Raw genomic sequence first — 12,868 nt, 5'->3', positions numbered from 1 at the left:
GACGACCTTTGGATTTGGGTCGTGTTCCTCTACTTGGGCCCTTTATGGGCTTTCCTGTCGATTTGGCCGAGTTCTTTAAGAAGAAGTCGGTCCGCTTGACCTGAAGAGGTCGGTCACTTTGTCGTTAATCATCCCAGGTCGGATAGCTTGACCCAGGGTATGAACAGAAAGGAACAGCCATCTCATCTTATTTCCATCCTTGATAAGTTACATGGTTATATATAGGAATAAGAGAGGATCATTTTGGTGAAATCAGAGTTTTGATTTGAGTTTTAGTTCAGAAGAAATCAAGCTTTGAAGATTTATGAACCAAGAACTTTCTCTCCTTTTTCTCTTGATAATTTTCGTCCACAATGAGCAAATAAGGCAGCCTTGGAGGTCTTGTGGGTGATGGGAGAGCTGTGATTGGTTGGATTGGGAGGTGGTTAAAATAATACTAAAATTTCTCAGGTGTATAACTACTAAAACTAGATGTATCGGAACACTTGTAAAAACATCTCTAAAAATTCTTTAATGAGCTACTAGCATAAATGACACTAATAACATATTTAATATGATAATAGAACATGTATGATGAGGCATTAGCATTACTAAAGTCATCAAAGAGTTCTGGTGCTAAGCTGCACCAGTAAACTGTGAACCCGGTTAAACAGATTTTCTGTTTTTAACTAAAATAGACCAGGTAACCTTATAATATCATTCAAGCATCTTATAATATAAATATAATGATAATATTATAATATTATCTCTCTTTTCTCATGAATCGTGTCAGTTCGTCAAATAGAGACTATTTACGAAAACTAGAATCAAAACTCCTAACCGATACGGTTCAAAAACTAGGTTCTTCGCGATTGCGTTGTCGAGCCTATCTCAACTGAGGTCCTAACTTAAGGATGACATAATGACAATAAGGATTGAGATTCTTGATAATATAATAGAGGTTTTCCCTTTGTTGAACTTCCGGAGAAATCCGTGTCTTCAGAAAAGATCTCGCAAACTCGAAAAACAGGGTTGTTACAAATAGGAAGTTAGGTTGTTGTCTTTTGTGTACATAGGATAATATAGGATTAGGTGGGATACTTGAGCTAATCAAAGATCCAATCTATTAGCCCACTTAACCATATTGATCCTACCTTTATCCTAACCCCATTACAACCCTCCAAAGACCTCATGATATTTGCATTCATTCATCAAATATTAGTTGATTGTTAGATGACTTGCAAATCTTTGAAAAACATGATTAAAGGAGAATTAAGTGATTAGGCCCTACACACTGAGCGATTAGATTCATCCGGTGAGGGGTTCAATTTCTCAATTCTATGTTTCCATCTCTTATCCTAAATCTTCTTGCAAGTTGCTTGTTAGTTTTTGGAAATTTCAAATCAAATCTTTGGACATCGATCATATTGTTATATTCTCTTTGTTTGGCCCTAAGTCTCTACTTTTGATTGATTGGAATTCTATTGTTTGTTTTTGCCAAACTCAATAGGAACCATAGCATAGATATAGATAGTTAGCATTTAGTATATTTGCATGCACGTAGGTAGTTGCATGGGATAAGTTGTTTGCCCTTTTTATCCTTCTCCTTTGATTGTGATTAGCATGAGGACATGTTATTGTTTAAGTGTGGGAGAATTGATGAATCCATATTTGACAATATATTTTGGTTTGATTTGAGTGGATTTCATCATATAAACCTACATTTATTCACCTAAATAGCATGCTTTTGAGTTTCCCTCCTAAATTATGCTTGATTATGAAAACATGCTCTTTTGTGATTAATATTAGTCAATTGTATTCCATTTACATTCCATTCGATACCTTGATGTTGTTTGTGGGTGATTTCAGATGCAATAGGTAGGAATGGCTTGGGAAAGATGAAAGAAGAGCATGCAAGAGGGAGAAAATATGAAGAAAACAAAGGAGAAGCACACATTGGAGTGTGCGTACGCACAACCTTCTGTGCGTACGCACACGTCAGTGCACGTGACTCACTTAATGCAAATCGCTGGGGGCGATTTCTGGGCCTTCAGAGCCCAGTTTTGGGACTTTCTGAAGCTAATTCTTGCTATATCAAAGGGTCATCACTCCATGTGAAAGGGGGGAGAAATTAGGGTTAGTTTAGCATTATGTAGGTCATTTTCTAGAGAGAGAAGCTTGATAAACCATTATTTTATGATTTATATTGTGTTTAATTGTGTGGTTTTATCAAGTCTTTACCCACTTATTCATATGATTAGCATGCATTTACAAATTCCTCCCCAAAATTGTTCCATGGTTGAAAACTTGCTTCCTAGAGATCTTTTAATTACGTATTTTTATCCTCCTCTATACCATTCGATGCCGTGATCCGTGTGTTAAGTGTTTCAGGCCTCATAGGGCAAGAATGGCTTAGAGAATGGAAAGGAAGCTTGCAAAAATGGAAGGAACACAAGAAACTAAGGAGATGACCAGCGAACACTGACGCGAGCGCATGGCTCACGCGAACGCGCGAATTGGAGAAATCGCAGCGATGCAAACGCGTGCCTGACACAAACGCGTGGATTGGAATCTGCACGAATGATGCGAACGTGTGAACGATGCGAACGCGTGACAAGGAAAATCGCTGACTGACGCGAACGCGTGGACGACGCGTACGCGTGACCTGCGCGATCTGCAGAAATTACAAGATATGCTGGAGACAATTGCGGGCTGCGTTTTAACCTAATTTTCGGCCCGAAAACACAGAATAAAGCGAGGGAATATGCAGAGACTCAAAGGGGGGCATCCACATACATTTAGATTCATCACATTAGGATTACTTTAGTTTTATATCTGAATCTAGATTAGTATTACATTGATAGTTTATACTTTTGTTTTGGATTTTGGATGCTGAGAGTCATTACCTCCGTTGAAGACATTATTTTAGTTTGTTTCCTTATTCCCTTATTCTTAATTAATTACTCATTGACCCTGTTTAGATAATTATGTTGCGTTTTGAGTTTATTAATATATAGAGTTAGTTTTATTTTTAATTAATTTTAAATCTCTCTATTTTATTTTATTCAATTATGTCTTCTTATATTTTTATAATTATTAAATCCATGTCAATGGAGTAGAAATTCCACTTGACATGGGGTTAATTAAGAGGAGACACTTGAGTTGGAATGCTCAAGTGCTTAGTTACATTGGATGTTGTTGTAGGCTAATTCTGTACCTACTAACACTAGACCTCCCCAAGGGAGAGGACTAGGAATTGCGGGTAAGAGTTAGTTCAATCACTATACTTTCTCTTATTCAGTAAGGGTTAACCAAGTGAAAACAACAACCTCTTTACACTACACTTGAGAAGATTCCAACAAGGATAGAACTTCCAATTAATTATTCCCCCAGTCAAGACCTTTTAATATTAATAATAATTCTTAGTTAATTGCTTTAATTTACAATTACTTTTAATTACTCATTATCCAACTTAAACTTTCTGGAAATTTTCTGATTAATAAATTAGCACTCTTTCCTGCAACTCGTTGGGAGAGGACCTGGGACTCATACTCCCAGTATTTCTATTTTTAAAATTCGTGACAATCCTTTCTAAATTGGTGAGGCGGATCTTAGCTGGTTAAGAGCTATATGTGCGACGCTGTTCTCTTATTAAAAAAATCTCTTAATTGGTTAACTTCTGCCACGCACCAAAGCTCCCCCTTCTCTCTAGAAATTAGGGTTTATAGTTTATTTTCTTTGTAATTTCTACTTTCAATTCTTCTTTTCATCTAGTTTCTTTTAGCTTTCTTTATTCTATTACCTTAATTTTCTTATGTTATCTTGTTAATTTCTCATTTTTGTTGTATTTTATATTTATGAGTACTCTTGTTATTTTGATCTCTATTTAATGCAATTTATGTTTTATGTTCCTTTATTGTTTAGTTAAGTTGTTATTCTTACTTTCCTTGCTTGGTAGTTGTAGAATTTATTATTCCTTGTTATTTTATCATGCTTTCTTTTTATGCTTTATAAGTGTTTGATAAAATGCTTGGTTGGATTTTTTCCTAGTTTTTCACACTCTTGGTTGGAAATTTGGGTGATTGTGTGAACTTGAGTTGTGGATATCTATTTCACATTGTGTTAGGATTGCTAGTTGATTTGGTTTCCACTAACTTTAAGCCTTCCATTAATAGAGTTGGCTAGGACTTATGGGTTGGGATCAACTATGCCCTTCTGACTAATTCTCGATGTTAGGATTGACTAATTGGGATTAATTCTACACAATTACCATGTTTGTAGCCCATAACTTAGATAGGAATACTTAATTCCCCAATTCTTGCCAAGAGCCCCTTTTGCCATGTAATTTTCATTTTTCATTGCTTTTACTTGCTTTCCATTTAATTACTTGCCATTTTAACTTCTTGCCTCTTATAATCAAAACCTCCCGAAAATCCCCCATAGCCATTAGCCAATGATTGATCACTTAATTACAACTCCTAGGGAAGACGACCCGGGATCTAAATACTCTCGGTTTATATTTTGCTTTGGATTGTGACAATTTCTAGAATTAAAATTTGATTAGGGTCAATTGTTGGTTTGGAGCAATACTTGCAACGAAAATCTATTTCGTGAAACTCCTAACCCACTTTTGGTCCTTTATCAGCCGTCCTCACTGAGCCGTCACTGTAGTAACAAGTGAGCGTTACGCATCCCCTTCCTCACTAGATACTTGGCACTAAGGATCAACAACACTCAATTTCTTTTCAATATTCACTCTCTACTCTACTGCGGTAGATATCCCTTTAATTAATACATTCTTTTCTATCTGTGCTACTGTGGCAGACATTCATTAAAAATCTTTTCAGTCATTGCTCTCTATTCTTTTCTGGCAGAGATCCTTTTACTTAATATATCCTTCTCTTTTTATCCTTTTTCTTTTCTTTTCTTTCTCATCTTTCTCTTTTATTATCTTACTTCTTTTCTTTCACTCTTCTTTTCTCCAATCTTTTAATTCTTTATCATACTTCAATTTCACACTCTTCCGTCGCCTTTTCCTAATGTCTTATGAAAAAAAAATCATAAAATTCTTAAATCAATTGCGTCCTTTAAAGCTTTTAAGAGTTCTTCTATTTGCTCTTCTCTAACTTAAATATTATTAATTACTTTCGAAATTACAAACTTTTTAATTTTCTATTTTTAATCTTAATATTTTATAAAATTATATTTGAACCTTCACTTATTTTCATATTTATAAAAAATAATGCTGAACTTTTATAAAATACCCATTTTATCCTTAAACTTTTCTTATTACCAAAAATACCCAAAAACTTATATAATTATAAATTGTACCTCAATTTTTTATATACAAATACAATGTTACCCGTCAAAAATAAATTTTAAGTATTAATCTTTCTCTTATACCAAAACCGAAACCCTTAACCCTTTCCTTTCAAAATATTACTTGTATTTTAATCTGTTTTTGAGTTTTTCGGTTATCGATTCTTTGTAATTTTTAGTATAATCTCTCGGCCATTATTAAATCTCGCCAAATTTATCCATTTATGCATACAATAACATCTCCAAAATCACCAAAATACCCCAGTTGGTTATTCATACATAGCCGACCCAAAATCTCAAGCAAACAATAATAATTTGACATAAACTTAATCAAACTCAAACAGTAATCAATCAAACCAACATTCACTTATCCAATTTACTTTTAATTAATATAAAATTATCAAATCCTACCTCTATACGAAATCAAAACAACGGAAGTTCAGGAGAAGCTTTCTGACTAAGCGGCTAGGGAAAAAAATACCAGAAATCATCTGTACCTCCTATAACTCTAATTGGCCGAACTCAAAGGGAAAAAGAGCTACATCACCATTCATCTCTACCCAACAAAAGTAATGCCAATTTATAGAACAAGAAGATACAAATACTTTTATTGAATTAGATTTTTTATTGGATCTCAAGAAATCAAACTCAAAAGGAGGTTGGCCATGGTTTTACGTTCTCTCTATATTTGTTCTTTCTTGGCTTCGGTGGTTTTTAATTGAACATGAAGAAAGTTTAACTTAATGATAATGATGTGTCATACTTTATTTATAATAATAATAATAATAATAATAATAATAATAATAATAATAATAATAATAATAATAAATCGACAACTAATAATATATGAGTAATTCTTTTTTTGTCTAAATTATTTTAGGATTAAATATATATGAGTTACTAATATAAATGACATTAGTAATTTAAGGATAAAAGATATTTGATGAAGCATTAGCAAAACTAAGCTAAGCTCACCGAAAAGTATCGATATTTACTCATATCGGCGTATATCGAACTCGATAATAATATTATTAACTAAACTTTATTTTTATAAAATTATCAATTACTCAAATTAAAATATACATATAATTTTTATTAATTATAAATTACTAGAATATAATTTTAATTATGTAAAATATTTCATCATAATAGAAATATATATAAGAATATGAATTCGATTGAATTCAAATAGTTATAAAATTAATTTAATTACTTATAATAAAATAATTTCTAAAAATAAAGAACTCTAATTTATAAAATATAACTTATTTATATTTAGATTTTCAAAATTGTAGGTCGTTATAAGTATGGTTATGAGATTGATGACTTGAATATGAATGGACTTGGATTGAATGGACAATGATCACTTAGACTAAATTTTCATGATATTGATGTTTTGAGATGGATGATTCGCTATTCGCCTCGAGAAAGGGCGGTGGTGAGTCCCGCTTGTCGAGGTCGCGGCACTGGCGTATGGACGGTGGTTAATCCCGCTTACGTTAAGATGTGAGGGCTGGGGTAGTATCCCGCTTACATAACCTTCTTTGCCGTAAGAGTGTGCCAGGCACTATATTCTTGGAATGAGTATGCAAGTGTGCCAGACACTATATCCTCGAAACGATAGTGTGCCAAGCACTATATACTCAGAAAGATAATGTGTAGGGCACTATATCCCTGACGTGGTAAAAAGGCTACATCTGAAAGGATGTGTTGGGTTGGCATTTATGGACCGACAAGTGATATCACGAGCCAATAGGACAGGCATCCATCATATGCATCTTCTATATGTTTGTTTGCTTTGCTTAAATTCTGTTATGCCTAAATAAATCACATGCCTACTTGCTATTTGTTTTACTTGCTGTATATGTATATTACTTGTGCTTTACTTGTATGCATTACCTGTATTTTCTACTGGGATTGAGGAGGCTCGGTAGGCGATGGCGATGAGATCGCATGGAGCTAAGGCTGGCAAAGGCTATGGATAGTGGTGTTATATTAGTTAGAAATTTCCTAAGTTAGAATATCCTATTTATAGTTTATATTTTATATTTTCGTTAAAGTTGAATATCTGCATTGATGTTAAGTCCTAGGATTACATTTGGCGTCCTGGAACCTTATATCTTATATATTGGGCATTGTTACTATACTGAGAACCTCCGAATCTCATAACATATGTTGTTATTATTTTTTAGATGCAGGTCGTAACCCACCTCGGTGAGTTACGGGATGGTGACAAAGCGGAGCATCTCTTGCTATCTTATTTTGTATTTTGGTTATTTTGTTGTACTTCTCTCACTTTTGTATCTTTGATGCCTTAGAGGCTAAACTTGAGAGATAGGATGTGTATGCTGTTTTAAATCAAACAATCAACATTGTCTGTATTAACTAGTCGGCCTAAACTCTGCGGGCTATGACTAGTATTGTTTTGGCTATATATATATATATATGATGAGCGGATAATTTATACGCTTTTTGGCATTGTTTTTACATAGTTTTTAGTATGATTTAGTTAGTTTTTAGTATATTTTTATTAGTTTTTAAATAAAAAACACATTTGTAGACTTTATTATGAGTTTGTATATTTTTCTGTGATTTCAGGTATTTTCTGGCTGAAATTGAGGGACTTGAGCAAAAATCAGATTCAGAGACTGAAGAAGGACTGCAGATGCTGTTGGATTCTGACCTTCCTACACTCAAAGTGGATTTTCTGGAGCTACAGAAATCCAAATGGCACTCTCTCAATTGCGTTGGAAAGTAGACATCCAGGGCTTTCCAGCAATATATAATAGTTCATACTTTGCCCGAGTTTAGATGACACAAACTGGCGTTCAATTCCAGTTCCATGTTGCATTCTGGAGTTAAACGCCAGAAACAGGTTGCAAAGTGGAGTTAAACGCCAGAAACAGGTTACAAACTGGCGTTCAACTCCAAGAGAAGCCTCTACACGTGTAAAGCTCAATGCTCAGCCCAAGCACACACCAAGTGGGCCCCAGAAGTAGATTTCTGCATCATTTACTCATTTCTGTAAACCCTAGAAACTAGTTTTAGCATAAATAGGACTTTTTACTATTGTATTTACATCTTTTGATCATCTTTGGATTATCTTTTGATCCTTTGATCATGTTTAGGGCACTGGCCTCTTGGCCATGCCTGGACCTTATTTTTATGTATTTTCAACGGTAGAGTTTCTACACACCATAGATTAAGGTGTGGAGCTCTACTGTTCCTCATGAATTAATACAAAGTACTATCGTTTTTCTATTCAATTCAAGCTTATTCTGATTCTAAGATATTCATTCGCACTTCAATATGAATGTGATGATCGTGACAGTCATCATCATTCCCAACCTATGAACGCGTGCCTGACAACCACTTCCGTTCTACCTTAGATTGAATGAGTATCTCTGGGATTCCTTAATCAGAATCTTCGTGGTATAAGTTAGAATCCATGGACGGCCATTCTTGAGATCCGGAAAGTGTAAACCTTGTCTGTGGTATTCCGAGTAGGATCTGGGAAGGGATGGCTGCGACGAGCTTCAAATTCGCGAGTGCTGGGCGTAGTGACAGACGCAAAAGGATCAATGGATCCTATTCCAGTATGATCGAGAACCGACAGATGATTAGCCATGCAGTGACAACGCATTAGACCATTTTCACTGAGAGGACAGGATGTAGCCATTGACAACGGTGATGCCTAACATACAGCTTGCCATAGAAAGGAGTATGAATGATTGGATGAATACAATAGGAAAGCAGAGGTTCAGGAGGAACAAGCGTCTTCATACGCTTATCTGAAATTCTCACCAATGAATTACATAAGTATCTCTATCTTTAATTTATGGTTTATTTATCTTTTAATTATCAATTCACCATAACTATTTGAATTCGCCTGACTGAGATTTACAAGGTGACCATAGCTTGCTTCAAGCCGACAATCTCCGTGGGATCGACCCTTACTCACATAAGGTTTATTACTTGGACGACCCAGTGCACTTGCTGGTTAGTTGTGCGAAGTTGTGACAAAGAACTAAGATTATGAATGTGCGTATTGAGTTTTTTAGCGCCGTTACCAAGGAATGGAACCGTCACGATTTCTGCGCACCAAGTTTTTGGCGCCGTTGCCGGGGATTGTTCGAGTTTGGACAACTGATGGTTCATATTGTTGCTCAGATTAGGTAATTTTATTTTATTTTCAAGCTTTTTATTTCTTATTTTCGAAAAAAACAAAAAAAAATTCTTCTTTTTCGTTTTTCCCAAAATAATTTTCGAAAAAACCAAAAAAATTAATAAAATCATAAAAACCAAAAATTTTATGTTTCTTGTTTGAGTCTAGTATCAATTTTTAAGTTTGGTGTCAATTACATTCTTTCATTTTTCTTAAAAAATTTTCGAAAATCCATGCATTGCATTCTTCATGATCTTCAAGTTGTTCTTGGTAAGTCTTCTTGTTTGATTTTTAAAATTTCTTGTTTTGTGTTTTTTCTTGTTTTTCATATGCATTCTTGAATTCTTGGTGTCTTGCATGTTTTCTTTTGTTAAAAAATTTTTCAAAAATACATACTTGATGTTCATCATGATCTTCAAAGTGTTCTTGGTGTTCATCTTTGCATTCAAAGTGTTCTTGCATGTTTCCTTTGTTTTGATCCAAAATTTTTATGTCTTGAGTCTTTTTGTTGTTTTTCTCTTTCCTTATTAAAATTCAAAAATAAAAAATATCTTTTCCTTATTTTACTCCTAATTTTCGAAAATTGCATTGAATTAGTCAAAGATTTTCAAAATCATATCTTTTTTTTAGTCAAGCAAAATTTTCAATTTAAAAATTCTATCTTTTTCAAATCTTTTCAAAAATTAAATCTTTTTCATTTTTTTCTTTCATATTTTCGAAAATTTTAAATTGATTTTCAAAAATCTTTTTCTTATTGTTTCATAATTTCAAAATCCTTACTAACAATTAATGTGATTGATACAAAAATTTTAAGTTTGTTACTTGCCTATTAAGAAAGGTTCAATCTTTAAGGCTTAAATCATATCTTTTTGTTTCTTGTTAGTCAAGTAATCAACTTTAATTTTCAAAATCAAAATCTTTTTTTTAAATTTCTTTTTCAAATCTTTTTCAATTATATCTTTTTCAATGTCAATCACATCTTTTTCAAAATTAATTTCAAAATCTTTTCTAACTTCTTATCTTTTCAAAATTAATTTTCAAATCCTTTTTTTTTAGTAATCCTATCTTTTTGTTTCAATCATATCTTTTTCAAAACTACCTAACTAATTCTCTCTCTCTAATTTTCGAAAATCACCTTCCTCTTTTTCAAAATTCCTTTTTAATTAACTATTTGTTTCAAATTTTAATTTGATTTAATTTTATTTTCCTTTCTTAATTTTCGAATTAATTTTAAATTAAAAACAAAAATACTTTTATTTTAATTTATTTAATTTTTGAAATTCTCTTCCCCTCATCTCTTTCTAATTATTTTATTTATTTACTAACACTTCTCTTCATCTAAAAATTCGAACCCTCTCTTCTTTCCGTGTTCGAATTTCTTTTCTTCTTCTACTCACATAAAGGATTCCATATTTTCATATGAGGATTCCATACTTTCTGTGACATAGAGGATTCCATATTTTCTTTTTTATTTTCTTCTTTTTCATATGAGCAGGAACAAGGATAAGAACATTCTTGTTGAAGCTGATCCTAAACCTGAAAGGAATCTGCAGAGGAAGCTTAGGGAAGCTAAAGCACAACTCTCTGGAGAAAATCTGACAGAAATTTTCGAAAAAGAAGGAGACATGGCCGAAAATAATAACAATGCAAGGAAGATACTTGGTGACTTTACTGCACCAAATTCTAATTTACATGGAAGAAGCATCTCAATCCCTGCCATTTGAGCAGCCAATTTTGAGCTGAAACCTCAATTAGTTTCTCTGATGCAACAGAACTGCAAGTTTCATGGACTTCCATCAGAAGATCCTTTTCAGTTCTTAACTGAATTCTTGTAGATCTGTGACACTGTTAAGACCAATGGGATTGATCCCAAGGTCTACATGCTTATACTTTTCCCGTTTGCTGTAAGAGACAGAGCTAGAATATGGTTGGACTCTCAACCTAAAGACAGCCTGAACTCTTGGGATAAGCTGGTCACGACTTTCTTAGCCAAGTTTTTTCCTCCTCAAAAGCTTAGCAAGCTTAGAGTGGATGTTCAAACCTTCAAACAGAAAGAAGGTGAATCCCTCTATGAAACTTGAGAGAGATACAAGGAACTGACCAAAAAGTGTCCTTCTGACATGCTTTCAGAATGGACCATCCTGGATATATTCTATGATGGTCTATCTGAATTATCTAAGATGTCATTGGACCATTCTGTAGGTGGATCCATTCACCTAAAGAAAACGCCTGCGAAAGCTCAAGAACTCATTGATATGGTTACAAATAACCAGTTCATGTACACTTCTGAAAAGAATCCTGTGAATAATGGGACACCTCAAAGGAAGGGAAATCTTGAAATTGATACTCTGAATGCCATATTAGCTCAGAATAAAATATTGACTCAGCAAGTCAATATGATCTCTCAGAGTTTGAATGGATTGAAGGAATCATCCAACAGTACTAAAGAGGCATCTTCTGAAGAAGAAGCTTATGATCCTGAGAACCCTGCAATAGCAGAGGTGAATTACATGGGTGAACCCTATGCAAACACCTATAATCTCTCATGGAGAAATCATCCAAATTTCTCATGGAGGATCAACAAAAGCCTCAACAAGGCTTTAACAATGGTGGAAGAAATAGGTTTAGCAATAGCAAACCTTTTCCATCATCCATTCAGCAACAGACACAGAATTCTGAGCAGAATCCATCTAGCTTAGCAAATATAGTCTCTGATCTATCTAAGGCCACTTTAAGTTTCATGAATGAAACAAGGTCCTCCATTAGAAATTTGGAGGCACAAGTGGGCCAGCTGAGTAAAAGGGTCACTGAAACTCCTCCTAGTACTCTCCCAAGCAATACAGAAGAAAACCCAAAGAGAGAGTGCAAGGCCATTGATTTGACCATCATGGCCGAACCTACAAGGGAGGGGGAGGACGTGAATCCTAGTGAGGAAGACCTCCTGGGACGTTCAGTGACCAATAAGGAGTTTCCCTTTGAGGAACCAAAGGAATCTGAGGCTCATCTAGAGACCATAGTGATTCCATTGAACCTCCTTCTGCCCTTCATGAGCTCTGATGAGTATTCTTCCTCTGAAGAGGATGAAGAAATTACTGAAGAGCAAGTTGCTAAGTACCTTGGTGCAATCATGAAGCTGAATGCCAAATTATTTGGTAATGAGACTTGGGAAGATGAACCTCCCTTGCTCACCAATGAACTAAATGCATTGGATAGGCAGAAATTACCTCAAAAGAAACAAGATCCTGGCAAATTCTTAATACCCTGTACCATAGGTACCATGACCTTTGAGAAGGCTCTGTGTGACCTAGGGTCAGGAATAAACTTAATGCCACTCTCTGTAATGGAGAAACTTGGGATCTTTGAGGTGCAAGCTGCCAGAATCTCATTAGAGATGGCAGACAACTC

At 34.3% G+C, this 12,868-nt stretch overlaps 1 non-coding gene across 1 annotated transcript; it reads right to left on the bottom strand.

Annotated features, from left to right (window-relative positions):
• Positions 1-11,481: 11,481 nt before the first annotated feature.
• Positions 11,482-11,589, bottom strand: LOC148574439 (small nucleolar RNA R71). Its single transcript, XR_015905495.1, has one exon. It is a non-coding gene; the product is annotated as a small nucleolar RNA R71 (small nucleolar RNA).
• Positions 11,590-12,868: the final 1,279 nt, after the last annotated feature.

Source organism: Arachis ipaensis, chromosome B2, assembly GCF_059453495.1.
Source record: "Arachis ipaensis isolate K30076 ecotype BB chromosome B2, ASM5945349v1, whole genome shotgun sequence".
Classification (NCBI taxonomy): domain Eukaryota; kingdom Viridiplantae; phylum Streptophyta; class Magnoliopsida; order Fabales; family Fabaceae; genus Arachis; species Arachis ipaensis.
This window is presented reverse-complemented; position numbering and strand designations above follow the sequence as displayed.